The sequence below is a fragment of the Sus scrofa genome, chromosome 4 (genome assembly GCF_054392235.1).
Source record: "Sus scrofa isolate SSC_HxYL_T2T_F1_AM1 chromosome 4, Sscrofa_HxYL_maternal_Yorkshire_Landrace_v2.0, whole genome shotgun sequence".
Classification (NCBI taxonomy): Eukaryota; Metazoa; Chordata; class Mammalia; order Artiodactyla; family Suidae; genus Sus; species Sus scrofa.
In genome coordinates, this window is record NC_139386.1 from 17,900,903 (window position 1) to 17,918,015 (window position 17,113).

At 36.1% G+C, this 17,113-nt stretch overlaps 1 long non-coding RNA gene across 12 annotated transcripts in view; it reads right to left on the reverse strand.

Annotated features, from left to right (window-relative positions):
• Positions 1-17,113, reverse strand: part of LOC102159324 (uncharacterized) — a 538,926-nt gene that overhangs the window by 103,947 nt on the left and 417,866 nt on the right. For 7 of the 12 annotated variants that reach the window (XR_014843430.1, XR_014843424.1, XR_014843421.1 and 4 more), the window contains one exon: positions 1,687-1,796. The exons of the other annotated variants lie outside the window; for them this stretch is intronic. This is a non-coding gene — a long non-coding RNA (uncharacterized LOC102159324). The remainder of the gene's footprint in view (positions 1-1,686; positions 1,797-17,113) is intronic. 12 annotated transcript variants of the gene reach the window in all.

The following is a 17,113-nucleotide window of genomic DNA, read 5'->3' on the forward strand; positions in this document are numbered from 1 at the left end:
TTAACATTTTAGTCAGCTACTACATACCAGGTTGAATCAGTTTTTAAGTTGTTCTGGTTGTAGATATAGGGTCTATTTTCAAGAAACATGGTCATAAATTTAGTGAAAATTATTAGCTAGGTTGGTGAAGAAGAAATTCTTCATGTACGTGTGTGTTTTTGAACATATCTGCATGAGTGTATTGTGTCCGTGTACTTTTAAAACATTAAAGCTCTTCTTTTCATATCCTTTCTACAGACCTAATTAACTTTTAAAAAGGTAAGAGAAAATCCCTCAAAAGCTGAGCTCTCATTATTTCTGGAAAAGCACCTTTTCTTTTGTAATATAAATTTATTAAAGGAAGAGTCATTTTTCAAAAACACCCCACTTCACGTGTAAGTGCATAAACTGCAAAGTTGAATTTATGGCTTAGATTGTGTGGTAGGACTTTTTTTACTTAAGCAATTTTGCTATTACTCTCAGACACAAATAATAACGGAGATTAATGACTAAATTTTCCAGATGTGGCCTGAACAAATTTATACTGGAAATAGATAAGGATCATGTAAATTAGTGTATTATCTTGCGATACAAATCATTATTAAGTGTGTGAAATCAGTTGTTTTTCAAAACTTCCTGTTTGAAATAATCTTGACACTATTACATGCTTAGTACACTTCTTCCTCACAAATAAATCCTAAGTTAAGTTTGTTGACCTGTTCTTGTTCAAATGATCACAGATTTGGAACCTGTGGTCTTGCTGTAATTTATTGTATTATTATAATAATTCTGTGATGTCTTCTGGAAAGAAAACCATTATTTCACTTTTGAAGACTAAGAGTTTTGTTTTTTAAAAATAAAAAGGAAAAGTTAACAACTTTTAAATTTTACTCATTTGAACTTATAAAGAGTAGTTTCAATTACTGTCTAATGAGTGTAATTTTGTGATATAATATATATATCAGGAAGAAAAATGTTGCACAATGCCCTCCAAAGCATATTCTGACAATTGCATATCCCCTTACTTCTAGGAACAATGGTTTGTTTATAGTTCAGAATTTCAGAATGAAAGGGCATATTTATGGGAAATGACCTTTTAAAACCAAGAAAAGGGAAGAGCATATTCATGAGGAAAGAATGACTCATTTTAGAGGAGTAGTTTTGTCTGATGTCCAATAAATCAGAGTTAAATATATAACATTTCTTTATTCAATAAAAGTTTATTGAGAGCCTATTATTTGCTATGCTCTGTTTTATCATGAGTTCTATTAGTCAGCAACACAGAAAAAATTCCTTCTCTCACAGGATGTTTTTTAGAAAGGAGTCAGATTATAAATAAGGGAAACTATTATAAGACAATTTCACATCATGGGAGGTACAATATGGAAGATAAAGAGAGTGCTATAATAGAAAGTTACTAGTAGACATAAAGTAAATTACAGTTATACTGTAAGTCAAGGAAGGTGCTACGGTCTAACTGTCGTAATTTAGGTCCATGCTCCGTGCTTTGAAGTTCCTGCATATCACAATACATACACACATACTTTTTTTTTTTTTACAAACAGACATGCACGCGCACACACACACACACAAATATATGGGTGCATCTGTCATTTCACTTCCATGATTGCAGGCATAGTGCTAGCTTTAAGCATGAAGGACCTTCATGACTAATGGCATTCATGTCCCAGGAAAAGGTTTTCTCACCTCTCTCTGCTTTACATCCTCAGAAAAAGACACCAGAGGTTTGGTTCATTTCTACTGCTCATTTCACAACTGGACACTATTTTGAGTCTATGGCGGACCTGAGTAGTCAGCTTGGGTAAAAAAAAAAAAAAAAAAAAAAAAAGATAACTTCTTCTCAGTTAAAACAAGTGCATAGATTCTCCTAAAGATATTCCGGTGCATCTATGCAGAAGCAAATAAATTCTATTCGATGTTGAAGTATCTGTCATTTAAACATATTTAAAATATGCCAGTCACCAAACTAGATGAGTAATCATGTCGAGCACCTTTGTGTGTACACATGGGTCATCCATATATCCTCTCTTTTCAATTTATTTTTTAATGAACTTTATTGCACTTATAGTTGTACAACGATCATCACAACCCAATTTTATAGCATTTCCATCCCAAACCCCCAGAACATTCCCCCATATACCCTCTCTTGAGAAGCTATTCTTTCAGTTTTTGTCAAGTTGGCTTTTTATTGAAGTATTATTCCTATTACTAAAGATTTTTAGGGGTTCTTTACATATTTTGAAAAAAAATCCTTTTCTAGACATTTGTCTTGTATTTGCATTTTTTGACCAGTTAACAGTAGGTCTTCTCACTTGTTCAGAGTATTTTTGATGAGCAGAAGTTTTTAATTTGGGGAAGTCTAATTTATCTGGTTTTTTTTTAGATTGTATGCCCCCTGTGTTCTTTCTAATCATTATTTTACCACCCCAGTTTTGCTAATAAATCCTCTTTTTTGTTAGAAATTTTATAGTTTTGGTTTTTACATTTAGGTCTAGGATTTATTTCAAGATAAATTTTATATGTTTTGTATAGTGAGGGTAGTATATCATATTGTTCCATATGGAAACACCTTCTCTCTTTCATAAAGATAAATGGACCAATATGTTCAGGTCTATTTCTAAACTGTTTTGTTCCATTAAGCTAAAATTCCACCGTCTTGATAAATATAGTTTTACATGAGTTTTTAAAAATTAAGTAGTATAAGAGCTCCAATTTTGTTCTTTATTTTCTTTTTCCTTTTTTTTTTTTTTCGTCATTCTGGAACCTCTTTTCCATATAAATTTCGTGATCAGCTTGTCAATTTCCACAAAAATTTTTTGGGATTTGACTGGTACCAAATTGAATTTGAGAAGACCAAATTTGAGAAGAAATAACATCTTAAAAGTAATTAGGAACTTAACCCACAATTATATTCCATTTCCTTATCTATTTGGTCTTTTAAAATTTCTCTCATCAACACTTCATTGACATCTAGTCATATGACTTTCCACTCTGTTAACCACACTGCCATTGGAGCTATTTTTTTCAATATGTAAATCCAATAATGTTTAAAATATTTCAAATATTTCCCATTATATGGGGGATAGAGAACACCAACATAATCTGGATAATTTGGTCTCTGTTTTTCCAGCATCACCTGTGCCAAGATTCCTCTCTTTCTCTTACAGACACTCTGGATTTTAACAGCTCTATATGCTGTGTTTCTTCTCACCACAGGGTCTTTGTACATGCTGCCCCCACAAGCTGGGATCATTTTCATCTCATCTTCATTAAATAATCTCTTAATCTGAGGGGATCTGAACTTATTACCTTTTCTTGTAAATCTTATAGATTACACTGAATAAATTCAATTGGCCAGTTATTAGTTTACATGTCCCCCGTACCTATTCTTATTACTGCATGATTTCACATTTATGTCTTTTTTTTTTTTGGCTTTTTGCCTTTTTGTCTTTTCTAGGGTCGCACCTGCAGCATATGGAGATTCCCAGGCTAGGGGTCCAACTGGAGCTATAGCTGCCGGCCTACGGCACAGCCATAGCAACACTGGATCCGAGCCGCGTCTGTGACCTACACCACAGCTCACGGCAACGCCGGATCGTTAACCCACTGAGCAAGGCCAGGGATCGAACCCACAACCTCATGGTTCCTAGTCGGATTCGTTAACCACTGAGCCACGACGGGAACTCCTATGTCTTCTATTTTGACTAATATCTATCTCCCAATTAGGTTGTAGACTCTGTAAGGGCAGAAACAGTCTGATTTTGTTCCCCATTTTCAACATTTATCTCTCAATGCCTAGAACACACGAGGCACTCAATATATATTTCATGAATGGTTACACATATTAATCAATTAGCTTGACAGTGAATTTATTGGCAAGAAAGACAAAATAGTTATAGGGATATCAGCCTTGAAAATGCCTACTTCTAAAAGAAATGTAAGAATTCCTGGAAAAGAATATTATAAAATACCTTACAACTATATTTAAATTATTTTATCATAGGCAATCACAGCTCAGTCATAACAGTGGAATAAGGGTTGTAAAGTATAAAATATTTATGATGACAACATTGAATGTTAAAACATAATAATTAAAAAAATATTTACAAGGTGCTAAACTATCCCTGAGAGTAAAATTCTTATTATTTCCTAGAAAATATCATGGTGACTCAGGAGACTTAGACAGAAAACAAACAAAATCTTCTTTTTTGTTATTCAGTATTGGATGAGTTATTGGAATCTGTGACCAAAATACATCTGTGGATACAAACACAAGCTCAGCCTTATTCTTTTCCTTGAGCCAGCCAAGCACTGCTTATAAATCACACAGAAGCAGCAATAATGGGGTATGTCTTTTCTGAGGACCCACTGTTCATAATGAATTTTCCTAGTTAGCCCTTAAAATATCTATGAAGTAGATTGCTGTATGTTTCTATTTTAAAAATGAGGTAACTGCCATTTTAGTTATTCTGAAGCAGACACACAGCCCAAATGAGGTATGTGAAGCACCATTTACCAAAATATCTTCTGCAGAATAGAAGTAACAAGTACGATGTTAACTGGTGTTCTTTATTTAAATAAAAAAACATAAATGTTGATCCCTGATAAAATAAGTTTAAAAAAAAAAGCCTAGGTGAAAGTGTTAAATCAGTTTATTATGGGACTTCTCAGAGATGAGTTTAATGTTTTAATATGCATTGAGATCCTCCAAAAGGAGTTAAATAGCACACAAAAGTTCCTATATTTATTTGGCCTCTTGAAATATTAATATAGTTCAAGAAATATTTCAAGAAGCTCACATGGTTTGTGGAACACAGTTTGGGAAATTGTAATATTATAATGTACATGGTTTTAAACCATATAAACAAAGTGCCAGTATTTTCTTTCACCTCAAGGGTCACCTCCCTGTAGCATGTTTGGACAAGGTGTTGAGGGAGAGGGGATTGTTTAAATCCTGAGGTTTTAAATTGACTCTGGATTCATTGAGTTCTATAATTTCCCCTGTCTGAAGCTCAGAAAGGTGAAACGACTCTGAGTTCACTGATTAGCAACCAAGGAGCATAAAGTGTCAGGTAAGCCAAACTCCATAGAGAGCAGCTGTGCAACACTGTTCCCATAGCCAACAATGCTGCATTGTACACTTAGAATTTTGTCAAGATGGTAGATTTCATAGTAAGTGTTGCTGCAAAATAAAATACAATATTTGTGAACTCAAGATCAAATCTTTGTGGAATCAAAACAAGGGTTATTTGACACCAAATTCTATGTTCTTTATACTAAAGCTTGGTTCTATTTATCCCACTGTCTTTTTTTTTTTTTTTCCATGCCACTGTCTTTCACTGGGAGCCAACTCCACAGGATGGTTCAGAACATGGATTCTGGGTTGAGAATGCTCAGAATAGAGCTTCATTCCAACATGATGAGATGCATGGACTGGTGATTTATATAACCTACCTAAAATTCACTATCATCATCTACATAGAGAGAAAAATATTTGGATCATCATGAGGACTAAACAAGAAAATGACTGTAGAAAGACACAGTGAATGTACCCAAATAGTCACTACTATGGTGCCTACTGGCTGTGGTTGGAGAAATTGTCTTATAAAGACAGTTTAATACAGAAATAAAATGTGGAGAATTGCGACATTTATTACAAAAGTCAAGTAACACATTTTTCATCTGAAATATTTAGAAAAACATGTTAAAGTATTTTATTGGCAATGTATTTTGGTCACTGTTTTTCATTATCAATTACTAGGGTTTATTAGCCTAGGTTAAAGGAATTCATGACTGGATAGTTTAGAAAGTTCACAACCTCTAAACCATAAGCAAATTTTTATCTGTGCATAGCTATAGACATTTTCCCTTTGAAAATTCACAACTTTTTCCAGATTCTTTACCTTTGAAATTTTAGTAATCTCTTATTTATCTGTCCACATAATTTGTTTCGACATAGGTTATATGGCAAGATACGTTTGTCTGATATAAATGAAATCATTTCAAGATTATTTTTAATAGTGTCCAAATTCCCAGGTTTTTTTGCATGGCCATATAAACTTTCAGGTACCACCTTTCAGTAATTATTGGCTTTATAGAAAAAGTCAGGCAGTATTTTGCAAGTACTTAATTCTCAGGATGACTATCAAATAGCCTATACACACATGCACACATGCCTGAGTGATTTGAAAATGTCACCATTTACTTGATCTTTTGCTGCAAAAACACTGCAACTAATTTTTAAAGGCTATATAGAAGAAGGAAAGGCCTTAAGAGGAAAAGCAATTTTTATTAAATAGTTAACAGCATAAGAAGGCTATTTACTCTTACTGGCCATATGCAAGTACAATGGCAAAGCACATTAAGAAAAAAATGGGTAAAACATTAATTTCAAACTCTGACATTATGCCAGCTATTGATTGTTAACAGAAATATCACCCCTTTCTTAAGATTTTCCTTATACCTCACTGGCATGACTCTAGAAAACACTATTTTGCAGACTCCTTGGCCAGCATGTAAGATCTGGATAGCAGAAGAGAAGTAATCCATTATTTTACAGCAGCAGCTCTCAGTAGCAGACTGAGCCATGGCAGATAGTGAATGTGGGTTTGTTTCATGGCTCCATGATTTCTTCTGAGAATCTGCTGCCTCAGGGCTACAGGATATTATGGACACTGGGAGTTACTTCCATGCTATACTTGGACTTTCAGAATTCCTAGAAGTAATCTTTCTAACCATCGCTGCTCCAGACTATCAACAGATATACGAGTTTAAGGCCATATATTAAACTATATTTTTCTCATTGTACAGAGAATGGTTTTTATTTTTGGAGCAAATTTTGATTATTATGACAGCATAATGAAAATAGCACTGGAATGAGAATGAGAGTAAGCAGAACACCAAACTGGAAGCCTAGAAACCTGGGTTCTTGTTTTAATTCATCCAGTAACTTGCTAGGTGACTTTGGGCATCTGATTTTACTTTCCAGTATTCAATTTTTATCTATATTTTCAGATATTTTCAGGGGTGAATCTCTTCAACATTTAAGGAAGGTATAATACTAATCTTACCTGCCTGTGTCAGATAGTTTTAAAAAGGATAAACATTTCCCAATGAATCTTAAAAGAGCATTACAAGAGATGAAAATTACAGGCCATTCTCACACTCATGAATGTAGGTGCAAAAGGTCTAAACACAATATTAGAAAATAAAATCCAGTGAGAGACAAAATGGATAGTGCACTATAACACAATCAGGTTCACTGGATACAGGAAATCGTGAGTTAACATTTGAAAATGAATCAAGGGGAGTTCCCATTGTAGCTCAGCGGTAGTGAACCCGACTAGTATCCATGAGGACATGGGTTCAATCTGTGGCCTCCCTCATTGGGTTAAGAAGCCGGTGTTGTCCTGAGCTGTGAGCTGTGGTGGAGGTCACTGACATGGCTCAGATCTGGGGTTGCTGTGGCTGTCAGCTCTGATTCAGCCCCTAGCTGGGAACTTCCACATGCTGTGGGTGTGACCCTAAAAAAAGACACATACCCACACACACACACACGAAAAGAGAGAAAATAAATCAAGGTATTTTATTATATTACAGAGTAACAGAGAAAAATACCATCATCTCAATGAATGCAAAAAACGACAAAAATTACAGCCCACTTAACGATAAAACCTCAGAAAATTCAGGATAGATAATAATATTCTTAAAGTCTATTAAATGATAGGGAAAAACAGAAAATATACTACATTTTATAGTGAAATTTAAAGATTTCTCATTGAGCTTGTGAGCAAAATAAGAAGTGTTATCACTACTTGTACTTGCATGTAACGTTGTACTAGAGCGCAGAGTCAATGCCAAGCTTAGCGCGAGCCCTTATTCTCAGTCAGTGCTAAACAAATACTGAGAAAACACTGAGTACTGCTATTCCATCTCACAAATGAGATAAGTAATAAGAAATACCAATTTAATTAGCTGTTGGAAGAAAATATATTAAGGTTGTAAGATCAGAAAACTGCCTTTGCTGATCCTTTTTAGAATTAAAAATGTGATACATTATCTTTATAGCATAAATTTTAGTCCTAAACTCTCAATTTTACAGTTTTAAATAAAAACTCTAAGATTATTTTTTAGGATGAATATAAATCATATGAGTAAAGTCAAAAATGAAAACCTGTGCCAATAACATATAGACCATGGTCTGGAGGAAAAGCCATCTGTAAAACACTATCACTTAAATGACAATGCCATCCAGTTGAATGGCAGCCCAGTTAAATGCCATCCAGTTAAATGCCAGTGCCATCCAGTTAATACTATTACTCAGCGCAGGAGCTCAGGATGCCTTGGAATGGAAATTTCTGGCTGGGTTAGAGATTTGATTAAGCAGAATAGGACAAAGTTCATATGAGACGTAGGTAAAGGGTATCTATATCTAACACCTTTGCTTTAAAGAAGTGTTGATTTCAAATGACTTGTATCCAACCAAGAAGAATATACTAAAAGCCTTGATGGTGACACCATTTATAAATACTGAAGACTTTTAAGATGGAAATATCAACTTTGGTGAAAAAATAAAGAATATATGGAGTTCCCGTCGTGGCTCAGTGGTTAACGAATCCGACTAGGAACGATGAGGTTGTGGGTTCCATCCCTGGCCTCGCTCAGTGGTTTAAGGATCCAGCGTTGCTATGAGCTGTGGTGTAGGTCACAGACGAGGCTCGGATCGGATCTAGTGTTGCCGTGTGTGTGGTGTAGACGAGCAGCTGTAGGTCCAATTTGACCCCTAGCCTGGGAACCTCCATATGTTGCAGGTGTGGCCCTAAAGAGAGAGAGAGAGAGAGAGAGAGAGAGAGAGAGAGAGAGAGAGAGAGAGAGAGAGAGAGAGAGAGAGAGAGAAAAGAAAAGAAAAGAAAAGAAAAGAAAGAAAGAAAGAAAGAAAGAAAGAAAGAAAGAAAGAAAGAAAGAAAATATATTTGAAAAATAGAGGAATAAATTTTTTCATTTAGTTTTAAGGAAAACTCACCTATAATTGTATTCTTACTGGTAAATATTCTTATCACTATTTCCTTCTGATATTTTTTAAACAGTCACGATTACTGTGAGTTACTGTAAGTGGACAATAAAAGGAGCTGACTTTGGCTGTGGTTTCTTCCCTTTACAATAAGTTCACAAAGTGAAGAAAGAATTACTAACCGGTGATAACCAAGGAAAATCTATAGGACAAGACAGTGAAGGAGAGTGTTTTCTGTTAAATGGAAATCAATATTACTTTTGGACGAAATTAAGTTTGCTTTTATTTCAGGTACATCTTTTTTTTCCCCCTTTTCAAAAGCTTCCACACAGCATATGGAGTTGGCAGGCTGCAGCTGCAACTCATGCCCAGCTGCAGCAACTCCAGCTCCTTTAATTTACTGTGCCAGCCAGGGATGGAACCTGTGTCCTGGAGTTGCAGAGACACGGCCAATCCCATTGTGCCACAGTGGGAACTCTTATTTCTAGTATGTTTAATGTATCAAATATTCATCTCAGATACAACTTCCTCTAAAAAACTCCATACCTTTCTTCTCCTAGGTGGAATTTATTCACTTTCCTTTGCATTCTTACAGCATCCTAAACAGATTTCTGTCATAAATTCTGTGTATATTTCACTGCATTTTCTTGCCTTTCATGTATCAGCTTAAATGTTATTCCTCAGGGAAACTTCTCAGATATCTATGATGAGATTAAGTCTTCAGTGTAAGTTCCTATAACTCCCTAGACTGTTTTCATAGTAGTTATACTGGTGTATTTATGTACATAGTTATCTTTTTAACTTTCTTTTCTTCATTTCTAAAAGTTTTGTTGAAGTATAGTTGATTTACAATGCTATGGTAGTTTCTGCTGGATAATTATTTTATATCCCTTCCCAATCAGCCTATAATCGAGAAGGGAAAAGACTGTATCATTATTTCTGATGGCTACATTCCTTTGAACTGAGCCCAGTGTCTGTCACATAGCACACATTCAAAATATGTTTGAAGAGGAGAAGGAGGGAGGGAAAAGGAAGGAAGGAAGGACGCAAGGAGGGAGGGAGACTGAATGGAGTTTTCCATGGAAAGGACAGGTCGAGTGCTCTGGGGATGGGGGTGGAGAGGGAGCAAAAGGGACGAAAGTCTTGCAAACTATTTCTAGGTGGAAAAAAAAAAAAAAGACAAGCCAAACAAATAACATAAACAAGCACCTCACTTATCAACAGTATAAAATAATCTTTCACTCCTCTCCCATTTAAAAACAAAAAAGCAAAAAGCAAACAAAACAAAAACGCATCGCAGCTGCTTCTCGAAGTCATGGACAGTTCATGCATCCATTTGCTGACTTGGGTTGTTTTGCTCCCCACCCCCCAGAGCTCTATTTATCTTTGTGCAAAATGTCTGTTCTTTTCTTAGAATAGGTCATTCATGTTTGCAAAAGTTGGCCATGCTTTTTATTATTATTATTTTTTAATTTAAATGTCTGGGATCTAATCTGCTTACTTGCACATCACCAAGGCTGGGCCGTGGGCAGACTAGACTGAACAACAACTCCCGGGATTACTAAACTCCAGAGACCAAAAAGTAAGGCAGTCTCGGGAAGGAAGGGGTATGGATTTCACTTACCTAGAGGAAACAACACCAATACTAGTGTTCCTTTTTGCTTGTAAAATGGAGGATATGAAGGTGGTGAAAAATAGTTTTTTGCCAGTCTATCTTCAAATGGGTAATTGGGAGGCTGGTAGGAATTTTCAAACATAATATAACAAAATAGAGAAACAAAAAAGTTCCTTTTCATCTGCACAGAGGCTCTGTTGAAGCTGAAATACTTGTGGGATATTAGGAATGAAAAATGTCAGCATGCACGCTGCCCAGGCTTGCCTGGTTTATGGCTCCCACCTCGTGGCCATCATGACTGCCCAGTCAAAGAGCCTCTTTGTCCCTGGAGCACTGCTTTGCAAAGACAAGAAACATCCCCAAGCATCCTCTCACTTTGACATATAGGTCATGGCATTCAGAGAATAATGCAAGGGACTGCCCAAGTGCCAGTTCCGTGAATCACTGGGACATGAAGCTATTTAGTACGGGTTCAGCTAAGCCTTTCTGCTCCTACGAATTTCCTTCTTGAATGGAAAGTCACTTTTCAAGTGAAAAAGACCTGAGTTCTTCAGGGCTTGAAATGCAAGGCTTGTAAACAAATAAAAGGGCAAGAAATGAATGTGTGTGTTGGGGGGGCAGAGGGTGGGGGGCGGGTTAGAAGAGAGATACAGGAGATGAAAAGAGACGGACATGTCATTTTAAAGTCTTAACTAAAAACCTATAATAGTGATGTGTGTGCGTGCATGTGCGTGTGTGTGTTGAAATCCACGAGAGGAATGCCAATTCTCTAATTCAGAGCTGAAATGATCCAGACCTTGAAATGAGCACATTTCCTGATGTTTTGGTAGATTGAGAAACTTGGTTTATAGAGAAAGACAAGATTGACATGGGTGTTCTGCCCTCTGCCAGAAATCCTCCCGCATCTCCAGCCTCAAGTCAAATCCTAGAGAGGAAAGATGAGTTTCTGGCACAGCTCTGGAATGCAGAGGTCTGTTTCTTAGAGGTAAGGGTACTGCAACTACAGTTTTCAAAGCAAATAATTTTTAAGCCCAACTTAGTGGTTTACATTTGTTAAAACTGTGGCACTGGAGGAGGACAGTGGCTTCTCTCTGGCTATCAGGAATGAACTCCAGCCAAGCCATTTTGCTGAAGTCAGACTTAACCAGTTTTCCTGTGTATATTGTACCTAAAACCCAATGAAAATAAGAAGAAGCAGTGATTTTGCATGAGATCAAGTCATGATTGAATAGTTTGGCAAATTCTTAGGTGGCATGACCATGTGACATACGGCAGAGGACATGGCCACTATCAAATCTGAAAACTTCAAAATAAACTAAAGGGCTAATAAAAAGACAGTGTTAGAATAAACAAGTACCCTCTAAACCCAAGCAGGGAATAGCACAGGGCTTCATTTTCATCTGAGTATCTTGAGACAGATATCTAATTTCTATGGCTGAGCTTCTGTGCCTTACCTGTCCAAATATCTTCATTTCTGCTAGAAAACAGAGGGCTGTCTTATAGCCCATCTCTCACAATATATCGGGTATGGCTCTAAAATATCAGTCCTCTCCCAAATCTTGTAAAAGGTGAACCACTCTTTTTTTTTGAATCCTCATTCGTTTTTTTATTAATTTACTTTTTTCCCACTGTACAAGGGGATCAAGTTATCCTTACATGTATACATTTTTCCCCCCACCCTTTGTTCTGTTGCAATATGAGTATCTAAACATAGTTCTCAATGCTACTCAGCAGGATCTCCTTGTAAATCTATTCTAAGTTGTGTCTGATAAGCCCAAGTTCCCGATCCCTACCACTCCCTCCCTCTCCCATCCGGCAGCCACAAGTCTATTTTCCAAGTCCATGATTTTCTTTTCTGAGATGTTCATTTGTGCTGGATATTAGATTCCAGTTATAAGTGATATCATATGGTATTTGTCTTTGTCTTTCTGACTTTCTTCACTCAGTATGAGATTCTCTAGTTCCATCCATGTTGCTGCAAATGGCATTATGTCATTCTTTTTTATGGCTGAGTAGTATTCCACTATGTATATACACCACATCTTCCTAATCCAATCATCTGTTTTTTTTTTTTCCCACTGTACAGCAAGGGGGTCAGGTTATCCTTACATGTATACATTACAATTACATTTTTTCCCCCACCCTTTCTTCTGTTGCAACATGAGTATCTAGACATAGTTCTCAATGCTATTCAGCAGGATCTCCTTGTAAATCTATTCTAGGTTGTGTCTGATAAGCCCAAGCTCCCGATCCCTTCCACTCCCTCCCCCTCCCATCAGGCAACCACAAGTCTCTTCTCCAAGTCCATGATTTTCTTTTCTGAGGAGATGTTCATTTGTGCTGGATATTAGATTCCAGTCATCTGTTGATGGACATTTGGATTGTTTCCATGTCCTGGCTATTGTGAATAGTGCTGCAATGAACATGCGGGTGCATGTGTCTCTTTTAAGTAGAATTTTGTCCGGATAGATGCCCAAGAGTGGGACTGTGGGGTCATATGGAAGTTCTATGTATAGATTTCTAAGGTATCTCCATACTGTTCTCCATAGTGGCTGTACCAGTTTACATTCCCACCAATAGTGCGGGAGGGTTCCCTTTTCTCCACAGCCCCTCCAGCACTTGTTATTTGTGGATTTATTAATGATGGCCATTCTGACTGGTGTGAGGTGGTATCTCATGGTTGTTTTGACTTGCATTTCTCTTATAATCAGCGATGCTGAGCATTTTTTATGTGTTTGCTGGCCATCTGTATATCTTCCTTGGAGAAATGTCTATTCAGGTCTTTTGCCCATTTTTCCATTGGTTGATTGGCTTTTTTGCTGTTGAGTTGTATAAGCTGCTTATATATTCTAGAGATTAAGCCCTTGTCAGTTGCATCATTTGACACTATTTTCTCCCATTCTGTAAGTTGTCTTTTTGTTTTCTTTTGGGTTTCCTTTGCTGTGCAAAAGCTTTTCAGTTTGATGAGGTCCCATGGGTTTATTTTTGCTCTTATTTCTATTGCTTTGGGAGACTGACCTGAGAAAATATTCATGATGTTGATGTCAGAGAGTGTTTTGCCTATGTTCTCTTCTAGGAGTTTGATGGTGTCCTGTCGTATATTTAAGTCTTTCAGCCATTTGGAGTTTATTTTTGTGCATGGTGTGAGGGTGTGTTCTAATTTCATTGCTTTGCATACAGCTGTCCAGATTTCCCAACAATGCTTGCTGAATAGACTTTCTTTTTCCTATTTTATGTCCTTGCCTCCCTTGTCAAAGATTAATTGACCACAGGTGTCAGGGTTTATTTCTGGGTTCTCTGTTCTGTTCCATTGGTCTGTCTGTCTGTTTTGATACCAGTACCATGCTGTTTTGATGACTGTGGCTTTGTAATGTTTTTTTAAGTCTGGGAGAGTTATGCCTCCTGCTTGGTTTTTGTTTCTCAGGATTGCTTTGGCGATTCTGGGTCTTTTGTTGTAAGGTGAACCATTCTTATTATCTCGATTTAATAAATTCACATGACTTGTCAGGGGCAGAACAGGTAGTCCAATCTAAGTACTCTGTCTTCACAGCTTGCTCTAACCAAAAAAACCATAATAAAGCTTGCCATTTTTTCTACTTTATTTTCCCTTACTTATGTCACTATAATCACTCTTGAAATTACAATGCATCTTCAAAGGCACATGCAAAGATTACAGAGATTGAAATCACTCTTCACCTTTTTCACTTCTGGTGCTAACTTTGAAAAGAAATCATTCATTCATGGCTTGCATGCATTGGTTGATTGATTCATTCATTCAGGCATGCATGCATTCATCCATTCGTTCATTTATATACCAGATGTCTCTTTATGAAGCATGATTTATATGTGTTTCAAGTTTTGGTGTTAGCGACTCGGGAAGTGGAGAAAAAAATAGGAGTAAGCTTTAATGAAAACAGTATAAAATGGATTCTGTCCTCTGAATGGCACTAAATGGAGTAACTGGTGTTTGATTTTGTGTGACTGGGTGTTCTTTGATTCCTTGGAAAATGCAGACACTTCCATGTAAAAAGAACAGCACACCGTATGGTCAGTGTGCATAGATTTAGATCTTGCCCACTGCTCAATTAATTCATTTTCTCTTGCCCATTATCTCACAGGCTATTTCTTTCCTGATGTCATTTTACATTTCCATTTTCTCGTGGCCCTCTTCCTTCTAATTTCAGCAATATTCTTAGATGGGGCTTTTCCTCCTCAATTCTGTGTTTTTACCCATGACTCCCTAGGCAGACCCTCTCCTGGCTCAGTCAGATCCAGGTTCTCTCCTTCCTGACTCTATAACAACTCCATCCATAGCCCTGATTTAGATGCCATGCAGGCAGTAAAAACCTGGATGAGTATTTATAAATGTCTAAATTTATAACTTTCTAAATGTATAATTTTCTGTATAATTTTCAATATTTATAAATCTCTACATTTCTTAAAAATAAATAATAAAGACAGTACTCTTTTACAAACTTATTCATTGAAAACAGTTAAGAAATATTATGCAGCTACTATGTTCCAGGTACTATGCAAGAACCTAGGAATAAAGTACAGAATAGTTAAATGCAGTTCCAACTGATGAGAAGCTTAAAGACTCATGTATTTGATCACTAGAATTATTTGTTTACTAGCAACATAATTTTTAAAATGGTTTTTAACCAAGGATTGCTACTATATAAGTGACAACAAACTTTATAATAGACACAACTTATGGCAGCTTTTATTTCTTCTGGTTATTGTAAAAAAAAATCATAAAACTCTTGCAAATCTTTGGAATCTCAAACCAATACATGGCTTTCTCCTTCACCCAATGTATCAATACCTTACATTAAAAAGTTTTAAAAATGCCTAAAAGTTTTTTTCTATTTACAATTGGTTTAGTAAAGTTTAATTTTAACCAAATCTAACTTTTTAAACCAAATTGAACACCAAGTGGTTATTTTAGGCTTATAGCTTTATTCCTAACATAACAATATAGCTTTTCTATTTCCTAAACTAATATAAACAATGGAAACCTACGTAGGTTGTAAACTATTCATCTACTTCGCACAACTTCTTGAATAAAAACAAAATACTCAAAATGTAGGCCATGTGATATATACAGTATTTAATTCCTTAACATTAGTGGTGGTTTCTAGTTTTGGAAGAATCAGTAGGTGTCACATTCTTCATCTTCTGATTAAAGCAGGAATTGGCAATGTTATACCTGCATGTCTCAATATGTATTGAACACATTGCACTGACATTGATACTTTTTGATTTTTTATTTCCTTAATTCTGCTTCTACTTTTTCTGACATCTTTTTTAACACCAAAGTGATAAAGGCACTGGTGAATATCACAAGGAACCCTGTTATTTGACTGGCCTGGACTAGAAAATTGGAATGAAGGCCTTATCACAGGAGAAGAGGTCAAAGGAAAGCTATTAACGTGATGGATCTCCAGTCACCTCCCCATCCATCTCCTCTGGATCCTGGAGGAGAAATGGCAGCCTTACTGTGACATGAATAAAAGAATTAATCTCCCCCTGGGATCTTTGGGGTTTGGGTTATGGACCTTATTATTTTTTCTTTGACCTTTCCCAAACTCTTCTTCCACGTTCCAACTTTGGTCCTAATGCTGCTTCCTGAATTTCATCCTGGAATCTGTTTTCCATTAAACTGGAAGATCTACTTATCCAATGTGATTTTATTGCAATGCATAAAGACCAACCATGTTCTTTCCAGAATTTGACACTCAGTAACTATAAAACCCAACTTATCTCTCAAGAATTATGGTCCCTGGGGAAAAATTATGCTTTATGCCTCTGTATTTTCTCATTTCCACACTTTTTGGAAGGAATATGTCCCATAAGAGAGATAAAAGAGAAATGCTGAATTCAAATATGGTTCTATCCTGAGTTACCTGGGCAAAGGTTAGGCAAGTTACCTAACAGCTTCTTCTCAGTAATGCTGGTTTCTTTGTGTCCAAAGATAAGATTATAAGAATGTATGGTAACATATGACAGTGATATTCCAAGTGTGATCTGGGCATCCATTTGTATCCTTGGGATACTTTCATGGGATAGACAATGGCAAAACTATTTTCATAGCATTACTAAGTCATGATTTGCCTTTTCTATTCTCATTATTCCATGACTATATAAAGTACAAAAAATTTGTTAGTCCAATTTCACTCTGCACATTGCAATTGATCTTGAAGAAAATAACACATGAAGAGCTTTTATGTAGTATCAAAGAAAAATGGCCACCATTATCTGAATAGACTATTAAAACACCCTTTTCTTTTCAACTATACGTCTGTGTGGGACTAGATTGTTTTCATATACTTTAACCAAAATAATATATTGCAATAGTTCAAAAACAGAAAGCAGATATGAGAATCCAGCTGTCATCTATTAGGTTAGGAATTAAAGAGATTTATAGAAATATAAAACAATACCACTCTTTTCACTAAAACCTTTTGTTTTGTAAAATAAATTGATTA